At 36.7% G+C, this 19,198-nt stretch overlaps 1 protein-coding gene and 1 pseudogene across 13 annotated transcripts in view; both read right to left on the bottom strand.

The window, feature by feature from the left end:
* The window catches only part of ARHGAP28 (Rho GTPase activating protein 28), a 242,221-nt gene that overhangs the window by 116,732 nt on the left and 106,291 nt on the right, over positions 1–19,198 (bottom strand). The window lies entirely within an intron of this gene.
* On the bottom strand, positions 4,993–5,110 carry LOC121475478 (annotated as a pseudogene).

The raw sequence follows: 19,198 nt of genomic DNA on the forward strand, positions 1-19,198 counted from the left end.
TTTCCTTTTCTTTTACTAATCTTTTAACTTTTTATTGTGTAACATTGTTTTTAAAAGAACTCTAGGAAACTGGAGTTAATAGTAATTTCCCCCAGAAGGGTAAGCCTTTTCTTCTGTCTAATAATTAGAGTAAGACGCTTCATTCCAATTAGGAGTAGAACTGGGCCTGGGTTGTATTGCAACTTTAATTAGTTTTAGGTTACCTCTGGTTCCAAATGTTTTAAATATCTTGTATCTTTACAGGTTCCTCCCCCCCCCACCCCAGGAGAGCTTTAGGATAAACACCATGGAACTAAGAACTCTCACTCTGATTTAGAGCCTAACCCCCAGCCTCCTGTGTCATTAGGCTCTTTGCAAAAATCCTAAGGGAGAGGATTATCAGGTGTGAAGGTCCTTTTTATATGGAGTTTCAACTGATACCAATTTGCTGCACCAGTGCAGACAGTCATTAACAGCTGTCTTGGTATCTCCTTGCCCCAGTAGAGGACCCAGTAGAGGATCAACCAGGTGTGATCATCTTCCCGTGAGGTCAAAGACTCAAGGGAAGAAACATGCCCAGGGAGGGAAATGACAGCTGGGCTCTATCACCTAGGAGGAGCTCTGCCCTCCCTGAGATTTTTCTCCTTTAGATATTGTGGCCATAGCTCTCCACTAGTTTTTAAAACATATGATGTTTACATTTATCCTTTCTTCTCTAGTTGTTACAGCGGGAAAGACAGTCCATCACCATATAGTCTATGTCCTAACTGGAAGTGGAACTTCCACAGAACATTGTAAACATACCAGATTTCTTTTAATGCTGTATTTGCTAATGAACTTCTAACTTTGTATAACCCAAGTTCAATTTTTCTGAGTATATGCCACAGAATATTTTTAAAAGTCATGCTAAGAAATATTCTATGGGCCCTCTACAAGAGACATCTTGTAAAGAATTTAATATATAACAATTTACTATCATACACATTGCATCATTTGTTCCTTATATTAATTCCATAAAGCAGCCAAAGCAAGAATTATACAGTGAAGAAAACAGTTACTGACAGCAAAGTGGAGAAATATAACTTCCCACTGCAATTACAATAAAACGCAAAGGCTCTTCTAGGACTTCATGGCCTAGCATATTCTGTCCTCAACTGCTTCTGCAGTCACACCTTATAACACTCTCCCTGGCATTAGCACTAGACATGCTAATCTTTTCTCAGTTTCTCTAAAAATCCAAGCTGTTTCTTCCCTCAAGAAATTTTCCCTTACTGATTTTTCTGCCTGGAACTTTCTCCCACTATTCCCATGCCAAGATGCTTCTCATCATTCAGCTCCCAAGGTAAATGTCATCTCCTCGGGGGATCTTTTTCTAGCCATCCTAAATTAGCATTCCTCCAGTTATCCATCATCTCAGCTTTCTGCATTTCTTTCTTCTCATCCATCAACAACTTACACTTCCTCTACTAACTTACTTCATTTTGAGGGGAATGATTTTCCCCAGTAGAATATAGAGGAACCAAGTCTGTCTCATTTACTCAGTATCTGGCCAATAACAGGAACTCAGAAATATTTGCAGAATGAATGACTAGTGACAGTGGAGCCAGAATATAAATTCAAACCTTTTCAATCATGTCCAGATGCTTTCTCTACAGTAATCTTTCTTAATTTCAAAAGCCCCCTCAGGTATTAGTGTATCTGTGTATAGCTATACATATCCAGAGAAGAAATAAAATGTCATGATTGTGAGAAAAACTGTGAAGCCGGCTGGGCCAGGTTTCAATGTGGGTTCTGACACTTTCTGGATCTATGACCTTCAGTGCAAGCTACTGAACCTCTGTTCCCCCACTGCCTAATCTGTAAAATGGGAATATTAAACATATATATGCTGGAGTTATTATAAGGATTGAGTTAATATATGTGAAATGCATGGCACATAGTAAACCCATGTGTTAACTGATGACTATAATTTAATTTTTTTAGCATGCCCATAACTAGATTTAGAGTTAGGCTATAGTGTGGTGCTAAAATACCATAGGGGCACTAAAATATCACTAGAAATATGATTAACGTAAATAATACTGAATTTATTAAAACTCCTCTCTGACCCAACCCCATTCTCGAGCCTTGTTTCCTCAACTCCCTTAGGCCACAAATGGCCATCTGACACATTTCCAGCCAAAGTAACAACAGAAAAATTCTTCCCCATGGTTTCAGAGAGATCTTTTGTTATCCTGAAACTATTGTATCCTAATCTTTTGTTATCACTTTCTTTTCCTCCTTCTCCCTTCTTGGAATGTAGACAAGATGGATGCTTCAGCAGCCACCTCACAATGATGAGAGAAAAGCCAAGAAAACTGCAGTGATCAGCCTTGACATTATTGAATCTCAGAAATAACATCAGATGCTGTCTATCTCTGGACTTTTAGAAATGTGAGAACAAATTTTTAAAAAAATTCTAATCTTTGTTATTATTGTTACTTGCAGCCCAGATGATTCCCAAATGATATTAACTGGAAGGAGTACTTTAATAACTCATTTAGAGTAGGTGAGATTAGACACCTTCTCCACTCCACTAAGGGAATTATTCAAGTGAGAATACATAGTCAGCCTCATAAAAGAAGGTGTTTCTAATGTAATCTTCAATTTTAAGAGCTACCAAATTATGCACCTAATCTCATGTCTTGGTCTGGACTTGATCAGTATACTATAAGGTTAAACTCCCTTCTTGCTGAAGATATCCCTGTCTAAATATACAGGGAATGACTATATTCACATTGTTTTCAAGTCACATACATTCCAAGGGTATTAGGAAGAATACACACAAATCAAAATTTCCCACCTCCTCTTTCTGAAAGAAGAGGATTGAATTTTCCATTGTCATTATCTTTGAATGATGCCAATAAGAGCACAACATGGCCATCTAGAGAAATCATCTTGGATCCTGACCTCAAGTGAGCTTTTGCAGCAAGGCTCTTGCAAGTGAAACTGCTCACTTTGTGGGACAGACCCTAGGCACAGTCTCAGTAATGCAGCTGTTTACCCTCTGAGCTCCCTCCGGAGGCCATTTAGATAAAGAAAGAAGACAAATCCCTTGTTTTTATGCTCAGGCTTCTCAGAAATCTTTGGATTGTAACATGCTTATAAACAAGCTCAACTTGGATGTTTTGCAAAAAGCACTTGAAAGGCAATGGTGATAAAGGAAAGCTATAGTTTCAGAGTAATAGAAGCAAGAACACATAGCAGGTTCTCGCTCTCTTTCTCAGGCTCAGTGACTTTCACTATCACCTGGCATCCTTCATTCTCCTCCTACAATCCTGGTTTTCTGTTCCTCTCCTGGCCCGCCTCACCCCTCTTTGGGAAACAAGGAGAAAGCTAAGGAAACTATTCCAATAAAAGGTAAACAGGTTTGCCTGAACCTCTTTGTTGATATTTCAGAAAAAAATATCGAAAAATATGTTTGTAGATTAGGTGGAGCCTTAAAACAGCAAACAAATCTCAGTCACTCATCAGGGAATATTTGAAATGGTTTTGAAAGCTGGAATTTTTTCTAATTAACTGAAGTTCCTATCAGCTATTAAATTCTTATGCATGTATATATCACCTCTAAGTAAAAGCACTGGGCTAAGAAGAGGAAAAGTTGCAACCTGGAAAGAACGTCCCACCATTAAACATGAACCCCACGAACTAACAAAGGCAGAGGCTCAAATGGGATAAGCTCTTCTTCAATAAAGAATGACAGAATGGTTTTTTCTTTTTTGGGGGGGAACAGCATGTTTTTCTGTATTTGTAGCTATAAAAGAAGTCAACTTCCACATGCTTGACCTTAAAACTAATTTATACCATGTTCTGTCTACTGCTTTATCAAGAAAAGGCCACTAAACCACATAATTAGAATACACTACTTACATGGGGAATATAAACATACACTTGACAAAATCAAAATATAATGTTTCTTAAATTTCCCCTACATTGGTTGAGGGAAGGGAGAACTAGAGAGTGACTGCTAAGGGGTATGGTGTTTCTTTGTGGCATGATGAAAACGCTCTGGAAGTAGGAGTGATGGTATCACAACTTCGTGACTATACTAGAACCACTGAACTGTATACTTTATTTTTTTGAACTATATACTTTAAAAGAGTATATAATCTTTACTTTTAAAAGAGTAAATTTTACATTGTATGAACTTCTCATCAATAACCAAATTACATGAGAAAAATTACTTTTTAAAATTTTGATAATTAAAAGTGCTTTGACACTGACAACACCAAATCTTGGTATGTGGAGCAAGAATTTTCATTCACTGCTGGTAAGAATTCAAAAAAGAACAGTTGCTTTGGAAGACAGTTTGGCAATTTCTTAGAAAACTACATGTACTCTTAACCATACAATACAGCAATCACTCTCCTCATATTTAGCCAAAGCAATTGAAAACTTACATCTACACAAAAACCCACATGTGGATATCTATAGCAGCTTTATTTATAATTGCCAAAACTTGGAAACAATGCAGATGTTCCTTAGTAGGTGAATGGATAAATGTGGTACATCCCAATAAAGGAGTATTATTCAGTACTAAAAAGAAATGAGGTATCAAATCATGAAAAGACATAGGGGAACCTTCAATGTATAATCATAAGTGGAAGAAGACAATCTGTAAAAGCTACATACCACATAATTCCAACAATATGACATTCTGGAAAAGGCAAAATTATGGAGACAGTAAAAAGATCAGTGGTTGTCAAGGAGGAGTTGGGAGGAGGAGGAGGAGGGATGAACACATGGAGCAGAGGATATTGAATGCAGTGAAAATATTCTGTATGATACTTTAATGATGAATACAGGTCATTACACATTTGTCCAAACCCACAGAATACACAATACCAATAATGAACTCTATTGTAAACTATCAACTTTTGGTTGATTACAATGGGCCAGTGTAGGGTCATCAATGTAACAAATGCACCACTCTATAGGGGATGTTAGTAATAGGGGAGGCTGTGCATGTGTGAGTCAGGAGGTATATGGGAAGTCTCTGGCTCTTCCCCTTAATTTTGCTTTGAACCTAAAACTGCACTAAAAAAATCTTTTAGTAACAAACTATAGAAATGATCCCTGAAAGTATAGTCTTTTAAAAAAACCACTTAGGGATTTCAAATAAGTTTTAAGAAATCAAAAAAGATTTAAATTTCCAAGAAGGGCTGTGGATAGAAAGACACTCCTATGGAAAGCTATTGGCTGCTTTGAAGAAAGAATAACAGTTATAGGAGCTTTTCCTGCAAAAGGCGCCTATCTTTGGGCAGCCTGCCCTGGGCCTCTACAATGCCATGTGCAGACCATAAAGTCAGCCATAGAAAAGAAAATTTTATTAAGAAAAACAAGGAAGAGAAAATGCATTTCCAGGATTGTACTGTATTTATGTATACGTTTGAGCAGGGCTAGACTGATCTGGAGGCCTGGAATATGGAAGTAGAATATCTCTCGCTTGAGATTGAAATCTACAACACAAGGATGGGTATCAGGAAACAAAACAAACAAACAAACAAACCCAACAACAACTAATAACTTCATGATATTTCAATATATATATCTGTTCTCTAAAAAGACTGAGCCAGAGACAAGTAGTGAAAACTAAAGTTCCTAGGATATGCAGACTTTGTTCAGAAATTATATTAGACTTATGTTGCAACTGGAATTTTAAGCCAAGTTTACCTGGACCATAAGTGCAAGGTACTTGTTCTTGACATGTAGATGTTAATGAGAACTAAGTGATATGCTTTAAAACTTGTAAGTGATCTAAGATAAATATAAAAAGGAACCAAAGAACTTAGACTACAGTTTACATGACAAAATGGGTCATATATTGTTCAACAGTATAATTTAAATATATTAAGCGACATGGTAAATGTTTTCATATGGAAGAAAAGAAAAAGTAAAGATGAAATCACTGTCTCTGCATTGGTCAAGATCACGGATGCCAACATGGATATCGTCTACAAGATATGGTCACCAAAATGCAGCAGGAGGTCACTGTTCAGCAAATAATGTCTCAGATTGCTAATGTGAAAAAAGATATGATTATTTTGGAGAAAAGCAAATTTTCAGCCCTCAGAGCAGAAAATGAGAAGATAAACGTGGAACTACATCGATTAAAACAACAAATAATGGATGAAGTCATCAAAGTCCGAACAGATACCAAGTTAGACTTCAATCTAGAAAAGAGCAGAGTGAAGGAATTGTACTCGTTGAATGAAAGGAAGCTGCTGGAAATGAGGACAGAAATGGTGGCATTGCATGCCCAGCAAGATGGGGCTGTCACCCAGACAGACAGGAAGATAGACACTGAGGTTGCTGGCCTCAAAACCATGCTGGAGTCACACAAGCTTGATAACATTAAATATTTAGCAGGGTCTGTATTCACGTGCCTAACAGTAGCTCTGGGATTTTACCACCTGTGGATATAATAAAGTGTCTTTTTAAAGAGAAGAAAAAAAAAATCACAGGAAGGAGAAGGAAAAAAAGAAAGAAGGAAGGAAGGAAGGAAGGAAGGAAGGAAGGAAGGAAGGAAGGAAGGAAGGAAGGAAGCAAACTTCTAAAAAGGGATGCCTGGGTGGCTCAGTGGTTGAGTGTCTGTCTTTGGCTCATGTCCTCAACCCGGGGTCCCGAGATCAAGTCCCGCATCAGGCTCCCTGCTCAGTGGGGAGCCTGCTTCTCCCTCTGCCTATGTCTCTGCCTCTCTCTGTGTGTCTCTCATGAATAAATAAATAAAATCTTACAAAAAAAAAAAGAATAACAGTTACAGATGTGAAATAGTCTTACTTGTTTGACTAATAATCCTCTAAACAGGTGACAGGCTAAAATGTCTGTTTTTAAAGCAAAGGAAATCACCAAGTATGAATGTTTTATGTTCTATTTTAAAACCAATATACAGTTTATGAGTTTGATGTAGACATTGATTTTGATGAAGCTCAGTCAATCTCACAAGTGACTTATCACATTATCCTCAAAGAGAAGTTAAAATTATTAGTGAAAAACTAGTTTGGTAACACCTAATCATTGCTTAGAAGCTCATATTTATTATTCAATTATGAGATACCCAGGAGAAAAAATCTATAAAAAAGTATGTAAGCAAAAAGCAACTTTCCCTTGCTCTTTAATAGAATTCCATACTGTATCTATTCAGTGATACATGTCATTAGAAGAGTCTTGGCAATCTATGTTTTGTGCTTCTAAAATTACTCTTCTCCAAGAAATCTAGATAAATAATTTCTTAAAGATTGTCTTTTTAGTTCAAAAGTTATACATTCTCTCTATTGATCAGTAATTGATTATTACCAAATTTCAGTGTATATTTTTATTCTGTGGTTTTGAAAGGCTTGCCATGGCCAGTATTACTATGTGTAACTTTCAAAGTAACTCACGAGATGAGTCCACCAATTTGGTGTCATCCCAAAGTCTGCCTCTGTGGTGCTGTGATGATTTGCTGGAATGCAACCATGTAACCTCTTTCCCTCCACCTCTCTGGTCTCTATTTATTATTATTACCTAGTCATTAAATGGTCAGCCACAAAATGTGAAAATGCTATTATTGCATCCTAAACTATTTTTCAATTTCTTTTGTCTGTTGTCCTTCTTCAGCTCCAAAAATTCAACAGTAGGACAGAATCACAAACAAGATCAAAGGGATAATCAGGCAGTGGCTCTGCCTGGAACCCCACACAGTCATTCTCACATAGATTGTCATTCTCATGTGTATGGGTTTTAAACAGCTCTATAGTCCATTCTGTTAAGGTTTTCCTCTGGCCTTTTTCCTCATGAGGCAATAGCATCAGCTCATCTTTAAACTATTCAGTAAAAATCCAAGGTGAAATATAAACCCAACTTATTAAATTTTGGCAGGAATGAGTTGGCCATTTGGATGAATAACTATCCCTTGGTTCTCTTCTTTCACAATACATTTTCCATGCTCAGACTTATTCCATGATGGTTTTAGTTCTATGGGATCTCCTTGAGCAATAATGGTTTTATGTTCCATTTGTTTTCATTGGCTAACTTTAAGATGGTTGCTCCTAACTTCTGTACAAACAACTTTAAATTGGAAAGCCGTAAGTAGTGTTTCCAATGAAACAGAGGATCCTAGAACTAGGGGGCTGAGAGGAAATTTGAGAAATTCCCAAAAAATCACATTTTACAGATGAGAAAAATGAAGCTCAAAGAAATTAAGTAACTCATCCAAGAGCACACAGCTAACTGAGGACTAGAACTACAAATTTAATCTCCTGATATCTAATTCTATGTTTGTTTCCCCCTAGCCACCAGTCTCCTGATCCAATTACATTTTACATTCGTCACTCACTCACCAAAACAAACAAACAAACAAAACAAAACAAAAAGCTTCATACTTCTACATTAGAGATTATTCTCTCTTTTTCCCTTAATGTATTTCTTAAAATGCAAATGATAATCAAGTGGATCATATTTTTATCATAAAATACATTGGAAATTCTGTCACTAGTCAAAGTTTTCATTAATGAACAAAAAGAGTTCTATGCAAGAGTGCCCCACAAGATAAAAAAAATTCTTAATAAAAAATCCTCTAAAAATCTGAAAGTAAACTAATAAAACTGGCAAGTGGAACATAACACACCATATACACTGGCTATAAAATACAAATACCACACATTAAAAACAATTGTGATATATTTGACCTAAAAGGAATATATTAGCACTATTAAACATTAATCATATTCTTAATTTATCCATTGGCTGGTGTATTAGAATGCATTAGAATTTCTTAAAACAATGTCAATAATTCATGCTTTTTATTTGAAACCATTCAAGGAAGTAGAAGCTGAATTCCATTTTATCTAATTTTCCTTGTGGCATGTGGAGACATTTCCCAAGTATTACAGCCAAGTTAAAATAATAAATTCTAAAATCACATTTTTATTATTGTTGCTACTGGTAATTACCATCATCATTATCCAGCTAAAGGTATTTTATTTTCAATTGGTTCTCTACCTCATCCTCTCCAACTTAGTCATTATATTGTTCATCATCAGATAAATTTCTTCAGTAAACCACTAAGAGCCAACAGTCACAGCACTTTACATGTTCCAAAAATGCCATAAAAACAACTGTCAGAATTAAGGTCCTCAAAGTCTCGCTCACAAACTGACAGGGAAAGGCACCAACCAGTACCCTGAATGCCTATGTTAATGTGAACTTTGGAAAAAAAAGAGCTCAAAGTTTCATCCAAAGAGAATCAAATAACTAATTTCATAATGGTTAACACCTCATGTGGTAGGGGCTCTTGTTACCTATGCCTCTGAAGCTCCACCACATTCAAGATGAATGGCTTTAGTACTTCGTACTTCAGTACCTAAACTCTAAGCAGCAGACAGGCAACTATAAATCCCCAATCAATAGTTTATGTCATGGGAAATGGAGAGTAATTTCTTTTCTATCATCTTAGAGGAAGCTTTTTTCTTTTCCTAGGAGTAACCCAACCAGGAAGTGTTCCTTCTAAGGCTCTCTATCCATTCCTTTCCAGTAACCTTATCTTCTTTCTTTACCAATAGCTAGGATTAATTATGATGATCAGTAATTTCCTGAAATAGACTCTGTTGTGCACAAAACTGGTGAGCTTTTGTCCTTTTAAGGAAGAAATACAAACAACACAAAAGATTTAGGTTTTGCATTTCATTGTATTTACTTTCATTTATTTAAAAAAGTTGACACTTTGGATTTTGATGAATGGGCAAGAATTCTCATTTTTACTTTTTTTTTTCTTTTTTTTTTATTATTTATTTATGATAGTCATACAGAGAGAGAGAGAGAGGCAGAGACACAGGCAGAGGGCGAAGCAGGCTCCATGCACCGGAAGCCTGACGTGGGATTCGATCCCGGGTCTCCAGGATCGCGCTCTGGGCCAAAGGCAGGCGCCAAACCGCTGCGCCACCCAGGGATCCCTCATTTTTACTTTCATTTTCCATGTAAAAGTTCCTTCTTTAAAGCAAAAAGTACCAGATTCTGCTTAATAGAATATCTGCATTTCAGTAGATTAAAAAATGAAATTCTACCAAGGTTCGTGTCAGCCTATATAGAACTTTAATGATTCAATGAAGTCTATCTTCTCTGAAAAACTGTGGTTTGCCTAATGGAGCAAAGCTGAACCTCTGCCCCACCTGACTCCTTGGCATTATTCAATAAACAATTTGTACAACTATATTCACCAACCTCGAGTTTTACTAATAATGACTCATAGTTTCCCATTTATTTCCATTATAGAATTCTTCTAGGAAAATGTCAGCCAAAATTTTATTTTATGTTTTTTTTCAGTCAAAATTTTAAAATCACATCTTTAACAACAACAACTAACAGCTTTCTTAAAATTTTGGTAAAAGTGGATATATATATTAATTCATTAAGAAAAATTAAGAATTATGGGGAAAGTTGTGGATATTAGCAATGGCTACTGAGTAACCTTTTGAGAAATGTGCTCTTTCACAAATGATTTTATTGGTTTTATTATCCTCAACAGAAAAAAAGCAACACTATATATTTCTCAAAAGAAGGCATAAAAATATATTGTAACAGGAAAAAATAGATCTGTAGTGTCAAAAACTCCAGAACAATGGTAAGTTAAAGCTTCCTGAGCCTCTCCTACACACCTCTGCACTTCCAAATATAATAAACAGGGATTCATAAGTTCTGTTGTACTTGAAAGTATATTTGGATGTACTTAACAGACAGTTATTAAAGGACTGCTACATAGCAAACCCTTAGAAAATACTTAATGAATGAAGATAATAGACTTTACAAAGGAATGGAGGTTAGGACCATTTCCACTTTTGAGGAATAACATGATAATCAGATGGTTCAAAAACGGTACTTCTGCCTTCCCTCAAATTTTTTCTTCTCTCTAATCTACCCAAATAGTTATTAAACACCTTAAAAATCTTTCATTTTAAGATGATTGATTCATTCAATGAATGCTTATTATATTAACATATTAATAAATTTTAAAGAAACTTTGCAAAATGTGACTCTAGCATTGCAGCAAGAAAATTCAGGATCCAGGAATATTCTTCAAGTGGCCAAACACCATGGATACTTTTCTAATTAGACTAGTACTTTCTTTTATATTTGACTGAGTTGATGATTCTTCCTTCTCAAAATGTTAGTCCAGTGGCTCATAATTTTACTCTGTGAAAAATTTCTTAAAGAACTTTATAAAATGCATGTAATCAGGCCCTACTCACAAAAATTTCAAGTCAGATTTGGGGAGAGACCTGAGTATGTGTATTTTTACAAATACCACCCCCCATGCCTATCCTAAGTAACCCTAGTGCCATTTATTTGTGAGTCACCTATTTGTAAGAAACACAAATCTGTCTGCAAGACCACTCTGTTGGATTCTCAGTAAACCTTTACAACCAGTACTTCTTTGCTTAGTTTCAGAATCCTCTTTAACCATCAGTCCTTATAAGTTTTTCAAAGACTTTATTTATTCATAGAGAGAGAAAGAGAGAGAGAGAGAGAGGCGCAGACACAGGCAGAGAGAGAAGCAGGCACCATGCAGAGAGCCTGACATGGGACTCAATCCAGTCTCCAGGATCACACCCTGGGCTGCAGGCGGCGCTAAATGGCTGCGCCACTGGGGCTGCCCTCAATCCTTATATATTAGTATCTCTCTCAAGGTTCTTCATACTCTATGTATCTATATAGACCCTCTCCCTCAAAAAAGCTTTTCCAATGTCAGAATTTAGCTTTATCTATATACTAGCTTTAATCTATATACTAGCTAACCTATATACTAACTCCATTCCTGACTACTGTCTCAGACTCATCCAAGGGCCTGCTGGATATCTTTACCTGGATGTTGCAATGAGACTTCAAGACAATGGTGTCCTCAACCATACATTCTACAGATTAAGGACTAAGTGACTCTGCTCATGCTTCTCTATGCTTGGGGTCTTCTCTCCTCTCCTGATTTAACTTAAGATCCATTTTAGGTGGTCTCTCCCAAAGGAAAGAACTTCTCAAACCCATTCTGCATTCCTCTTTACCTGGGCTGATGGAATTCTGAGCATACTTCTATCTATGCATATATTGGTAATTTCAGGAAAGATATAAAAGTAATTTGTATGTGAATGCCTAAGAATTCACATGAAGATGCAGACTATTTAACTCCCATACTTCCTCTACTCAGCTCCAACTTTCTTAACCATCAGCCAAAATTCTGGCTTGGCAGCGGAAAAGAGAATACGAGATTTCTGTGAAGTGTCCAAGAATTTAATCTGAGAGTGATTTAGAGGCGAAAATGAAATAGAAAACATGTGTAAAAAGAATAAAAATGTATTGCTGGCTACCATGACTACAATATGATGATAATGATGGATGATTAAACAAATATTTATTGAGTACCTACTAGTACTAGGTATGAGGCTCAAGGTGCCAAATACTATAAATAGAACAATAAACCAAAAAAAAAAAACCTAGCCCTCATTGATATTTCATTCTAATAAGTACAAATAAAACAAAAAAAAATACTGTATATAGTCATGCATGCAGATGTGTAATTAAAAATTCATAAAGTGAGCTTCCATTTCCAACAATGAGAGACCAAGAGGGTTCAGAATTACCCCCCCCCCCCCCCACTGTACACAACTAGGAAATAGAGCAAAGAAAGGAGGCAATTGTTTTTAAAATTAACAACAGGCTATGAAGGACTGTGATGCCAGGAGAAAGCAAACAAATGCAGTGAGACTCCCAATGGATATGCCTATCTACTTGGAGGCAGTTTCACAGGGGAGATCCTGAAGATAACCCAGCAGCAGTCTTGACAGAAGTAAAGCAGAAGATATCAAAACTCAGAAAGGCTGAATCAGCTAGCATTTGCTTGTCAGAGTACCAGAATGGCTGGATCTATGAAGTGAAATTGCTCCAGGAATTGGCATGGGACTTGACTTAAACACCTATCGGCTGCAGAAGTTGAATGTTCACAAGAGTAGGTAAAAATTAACTCCTGGGAAAAGACCCGAGAAACTTTAATACAAAAAATTTCCAGAGTTCGAAAAGGGCCAGCAATGTCTACCATGTACAGTGGAGCGTATATTAAAAATCTATCAGGCGGACTTCTGCTTGCACCCAGAGTAGAGACATGGTACAGTACACAGGACATACAGTAGAAACCTTAGAGTCTCAGGTCTTACTAGTAGGATTAAATTTATCCTAGTGAGAGGAAGACTAGATACTAGAACGTACTTGCCCCCTAAAAATCCAGAGTCTGCCAAAATAAATTGTGCAATCTTTAAAGAAATACAATTAAGTCTATCAAGCCACAACCTAAAATTCGCAAGTTCAACTAGCCAAGGAACTAATAGATATATGAAGAAGGAAGGAAAAATGACACATAATCAGAATAAAATCAGCCACTAGAAAGACACAGAGATGATGGAATTGGCAAGGAAAAAAGTCTAAAGAGCTATAATGAAAATACTTAAGGACTTAGAACATAAACGCAATGCGCAAAGAAACAGAAGATAAAAACAATGACATTTCTATACATAAAAAATACAATGTGTGAAATAAAACTGGATGGAATTAACAGTAGATTCAATACTAGGGGAAAAAAAAATCAATGAACGTGAAGACACATCAACATAAGCAGCATAAACAGAAGCACCCAGCTAAAAAGGATTGAAAAATAATAAACACAGCTTATGTGACCAACAGGAGGATGTCAGGTGGTCTAATAAATGTGTTGGCTTCCAACCAATTTGAAGTAGCAGGAACTAGATTTACCTCTTGCCTGAAATAAACACACAAACACACACACACACACACACAAACTATATTAAAAGATTCTCAAGATTATTAAGTGACAGGACACTAAAAACAGTTATCACAAAAAAAAAAAAAAAAAACAGAAAACAAACGAGCTGAGTCCTACAATGGCCCCAGGTAATAGCCTAGAGAGAGCTTTCAGGCCATGGTCCAATAACAGCTGGGAACCCAGCTGAGCCTCTCTGAATTTACGAAATGGAGCTAGAAATCAAGGAAGCTATGGAGTTTATAGAGAAGGTACTGGAGAGTACCTGGTACTCTGGAGATTCTCAATACGACTCCACTCACATCTTCAGTTTTCATATATGGAAACTACCCCAAGCAAGGAGTCACCAGAGGAAAAGATCCCCAGTAAACACAAGAGGTGAGAAATAGTTTGTGTTCTCAGCAGATAGAGTGAAAGAGCTCATGGGGTACAGGAACTTGGATAGAGTATTCAGAAGCATTTTACCTCTACCATAGGGAGAAATTTTTCAGAGACTACATGCTGCTCTGGTCACATCCAACAATTTTAAAAGCAAGACACAATAGGATCAAATGGTTTTCAAGTGCCAGAAAAAATTCAAAAATATTTATAGGAATATAAAAATATCCAGCCCCAACAACATAAAATTCACAACATTAATTCCAATAAAAAAAAATTACAAGGCTAGCAAAGAAGCAGGAGGCTATGACCTATGAGGAGAAAACTCAATCAATCAGACTTCTCAAGAAAGACACAGATAGGGGATCCCTGGGTGGGTCAGCAGTTTAGTGCCTGCCTTTGGCCCAGGCTGCAATCCTGGGGCACCCAGCATGGAGCCTGCCTCTCCCTCTGCCTGTGTCTCTGCCTCTCTCTCTCTCTCTCTCTCTCTCTCTCTCTCTCTATGTCTATCATAAATAAATAAAATCTTAAAAAAAAAAGAAATGACACAGATAACAGAATTAATAGACAAGAACACTCAAACAGTTACTACAACTTTATCCTGTATGTTTAAGAAGCTAGGGGGGAAAAAAAAAAGAAGGTAGGAGAAAAACTGGTATGTTAAGTGAACACAGGAAAGACTTTTAAAATACCCAAACAGAATGTCCAAATTTGATGAAAACTTTAAAGTCACCAATTCCAAAAGTTCAATAAACTCGAGGCAGAAGCAGAAAACTTATGGACACACATAGAAAACTACTATGGACACCACAATCAAATTGCTTAAGCCAGTGATAAAAAAAATTTCTTAAAATCAGAGTAAAATACAAAACAGCATGTAAGGAGGAATGAATTAAAGAATATCAGCAGATTTCATGTCAAAAGCAATGTAATCTAAAGAGAGTAGAGCAACATATTTTAAATACTTGAAGGAAAAACTATCAGCCTACAGTTGTATACTCAGTGAAAATAGCTTTCAAAAATGAAAAAGAGGGGATCCCTGGGTGGCTCAGCGGTCTGGCGCCTGCCTTTGGCCCAGGGCGCAATCCTGGAGTCCTGGGATCCAGTCCGTGTAGGGCTCCCAGCATGGAGCCTGCTTCTCTCTCTGCCTCTCTGCCGGTGTCTCTGCCTCTCCATCTCTCTCTCTCTCTCTCTCTCTCTCTCTCTCTCTCTCTCTATCATAAATTAAAAAAATGAAAGAGAAATCAAATTTTTTCAGGCATAATAGAATTGAAAGATTCATTACCAGCAGAACTTTCCTTCAGAAAATGTTAAAGGAAATCCTTCAAAGAGAAGTGAAAACACTGATCGAAGAAAAGAAGAGCAAAAGAAATGGTAATTACAGGGTATATACAGGTATAAGGTAAAAGATATAAAACATTATACCTTATAACTTAAGTCTCCATAAAGGCTAGTGATTATTTAAAACAGAAATAATATGTTATTTCATATGTTAACCTACAATATGTTATCAAGTAGTATGTATTAATTGAAGATAGAAAGAAATAATATTTATTTTCTTATAAAGAAAATAAAGATTAAAATATTCAGCTTAAAGCAAACACTAAAACAACACAACAAAGATCTATTAAATAAAAAATACTCGGGCAGCCCCGGTGGTGCAGCAGTTTAGTGCCACCTGCAGCCCGGGGTGTGATCCTGGAGTCCTGGGATCGAGTCCCAAGTCGGGCTCCCAGCATGGAGTCTGCTTCTCCCTCTGCTTGTGTCTCTGCCTCTCTCTCTCTCTATGTCTATCATGAATAAATAAATAAATAAATCTTTAAAAAAAAAAAGCCCTCTTTCAACAATGTGTAAAACAAGTACAGAGTAAATTAGTAAGTATATAAAACACAATTTACTTAATTGAAAATTACACAACACTCTAACCACCAATAGCCATACACATAATTTTTGGTTCATACAACCAGTATCAATAAATCAAAAATAATTCAAGTCATAGAAACACATTCTTTGACTACAAATGAATTAAATTAGAAATCTATAGTAAAAAGTACATGTAGAAAATCCTCACAAAACTAAATAACACATTTCTAAATGACCAATGGGTCAAAAAAGAAAACAAGATGAAATTGTAAGCTATGAAAGTATTAAAAATACAGTATTACAAAAATTGAGGGGTACAGCTAAAGCAGTTGGAGGAAAATTTACAGCACTAAACATCTGTATTAGAAAAGAACAAAGTGTAGGGATAGAGGGAACATTCCTCAACATCTTAAAAGCCATCTATGAAAAGCTCACAGAAAATATAATTCTCAATGGGGAAGCACTTGGAGCCTTTCCCCTGACATCAGGAACAAGACATGGATTGTTCATGTCTCACCACTGCTATTCAACATAGTACTAGAAGTCCTAGCCTCAGCAATCAGACAACAAAAAGACATTAAAGGCATTCGAATTGGCAAAGAAGAAGTCAAACTCTCCCCCTTCGCCGATGACATGATACTCTACATAGAAAACCCAAAAGCCTCCACCCCAAGATTGCTAGAACTCATACAGCAATTTGGCAGCGTGGCAGGATACAAAATCAATGCCCAGAAATCAATGGCATTTCTATACACAAACAATGAGACTGAAGAAAGAAGTCAATCCCATTGACAATTGCACCCAAAGCATAAGATACCTAGGAATAAACCTAACCAAAGAGGTAAAGGATCTATACCCTAAAAACTATAGAACACTTCTGAAAGAAATTGAGGAAGACACAAAGAGATGGAAAAATATTCCATGCTCATGGATTGGCAGAATTAATATTGTGAAAATGTCAATGTTACCCAGGGCAATTTACACGTTTAATGCAATCCCTATCAAAATACCATGGACTTTCTTCAGAGAGTTAGAACAAATTATTTGAAGATTTGTGTGGAATCAGAAAAGTCCCCAAATATGCACCAGAGCTGGGGGCATCACAATGCCAGATTTCAGGTTGTACTACAAAGCTGTGGTCATCAAGACAGTGTGGTACTGGCACAAAAACAGACACAAAGATCAATGGAACAGAATAGAGAATCCAGAAGTAGACCCTAAACTTTATGGTCAACTAATATTCGATAAAAGAGGAAAGACTATCCACTGGAAGAAAGACAGTCTCTTCAATAAATGGTGCTGGGAAATTGGACATCCACATGCAGAAGAATGAAACTAGACCACTCTCTTGCACCATACACAAAGATAAACTCAAAATGGATGAAAGATTTATTTATTTATTTTTTGGGGGGAGATGAAAGATTTAAATGTGAGACAAGACTCCATCAAAATCCTAAAGGAGAACACAGGCAACACCCTTTTTGGTTGTTTTGTTTTTTGTTTTTTGTTTTTTTGTTTTTGCAACACCCTTTTTGAACTCGGCCACAGTAACTTCTTGCAAGATACATCCACGAAGGCAAAAGAAACAAAAGCAAAAATGAACTATTGGGTCTTCATCAAGATAAGAAGCTTTTGCACAGCAAAGGATACAGTCAACAAACTAAAAGTCAACCTACAGAATGGGAGAAGATATTTGCAAATGACCTATCAGATAAAGGGCTAGTTTCCAAGATCTATAAAGAACTTATTAAACTCAACACCATAGAAACAAACAATCCAATGACGAAATGGGCAAAAGACATGAACAGAAATCTCACAGAGGAAGACATAGACACGGCCAACAAGCACATGAGAAAATGCTCCGCATCACTTGCCATCAGGGAAATACAAATCAAAACCACAATGAGATACCACCTCACACCAGTGAGAATGGGCAAAATTAACAAGGCAGGAAACCACAAATGTTGGAGAGGATATGAAGAAAGGGGAACCCTCTTGCACTGTTGGTGGGAATGTGAAATGGTGCAGCCACTCTGGAAAACTGTGTGGAGGTTCCTCAAAGGGTTAAAAATAGATCTGCCCTACGACCCAGCAATTGCACTGTTGGGGATTTACCCCAAAGATACAGATGCAATGAAACGCCGGGACACCTGCACCCCAATGTTTATGGCAGCAATGTCCACAATAGCCAAACTGTGGAAGGAGCCTCGGTGTCCATCGAAAGATGAATGGATAAAGATGTGGTCTATGTTACAATGGAGTATTACTCAGCCATCAGAAATGACAAATACCCACCATTTGCTTCGACGTGGATGGAACTGGAGGGTATTATGCTGAATGAAATAAGTCAATCAGAGAAGGACAAACATTATATGGTCTCATTCATTTGGGGAGTATAAATAATAGTGAAAGGGAATAGAAGGGAAGGGAGAAGAAATGGGTGGGAAATATCAGAAAGGGAGACAGAACATGAGAGACTCCTAACTCTGGGAAACGAACTAGGGGTGGTGGAAGGGGAGGAGGGCTGGAGGTGGGGGTGACTGGATGGCGGGCACTGAGGGGGGCACTTAAGGGGATGAGCACTGGGTGTTATTCTGTATGTTGGCAAATTGAACACCAAAAAAAAAATAAATTTATTATTAAAAAAACAAAAGAACAAAGTTTTCCAATTGATGACTTCAGCTTTCATCTTAAGAAAATGAGAGAGTAAATTAAAAACCAGAGTAAGCAGAAAACAGGAAATAACAAAATAGGAACAATAATAGTGCAAATCAATGAAACCAAATGCTTGTTGTTTTAAAGATCAATAAAATTAATAAACTTCCATTCCAGATAGATTAGAGAAAAAAGAAAGAAGACACAAACTAGCAACATGTTCAAGATGATAAAGGTGACATCACTACAAACTTTACAGATATTTAGAGGATAATAATGGAAATAGTATAAACAACTTTATACCAGTGAGTTTAACAACTCAAATGTATAAAAGAAATTTCTTATAAGACACAACATACCAAAGCTCACACAAGAAGACATAGATAATCTGAGCAGCCCTGTATCTATTAAGCAAATTGAATTTGTAGTTAAACATCTTCCCATAAGGAAAACTCCAGGTTTAGATGGCTTTACCACAGAATTCCA

The sequence above is a fragment of the Vulpes lagopus genome, chromosome 1, assembly GCF_018345385.1.
Source record: "Vulpes lagopus strain Blue_001 chromosome 1, ASM1834538v1, whole genome shotgun sequence".
NCBI classification, from domain to species: Eukaryota; Metazoa; Chordata; class Mammalia; order Carnivora; family Canidae; genus Vulpes; species Vulpes lagopus.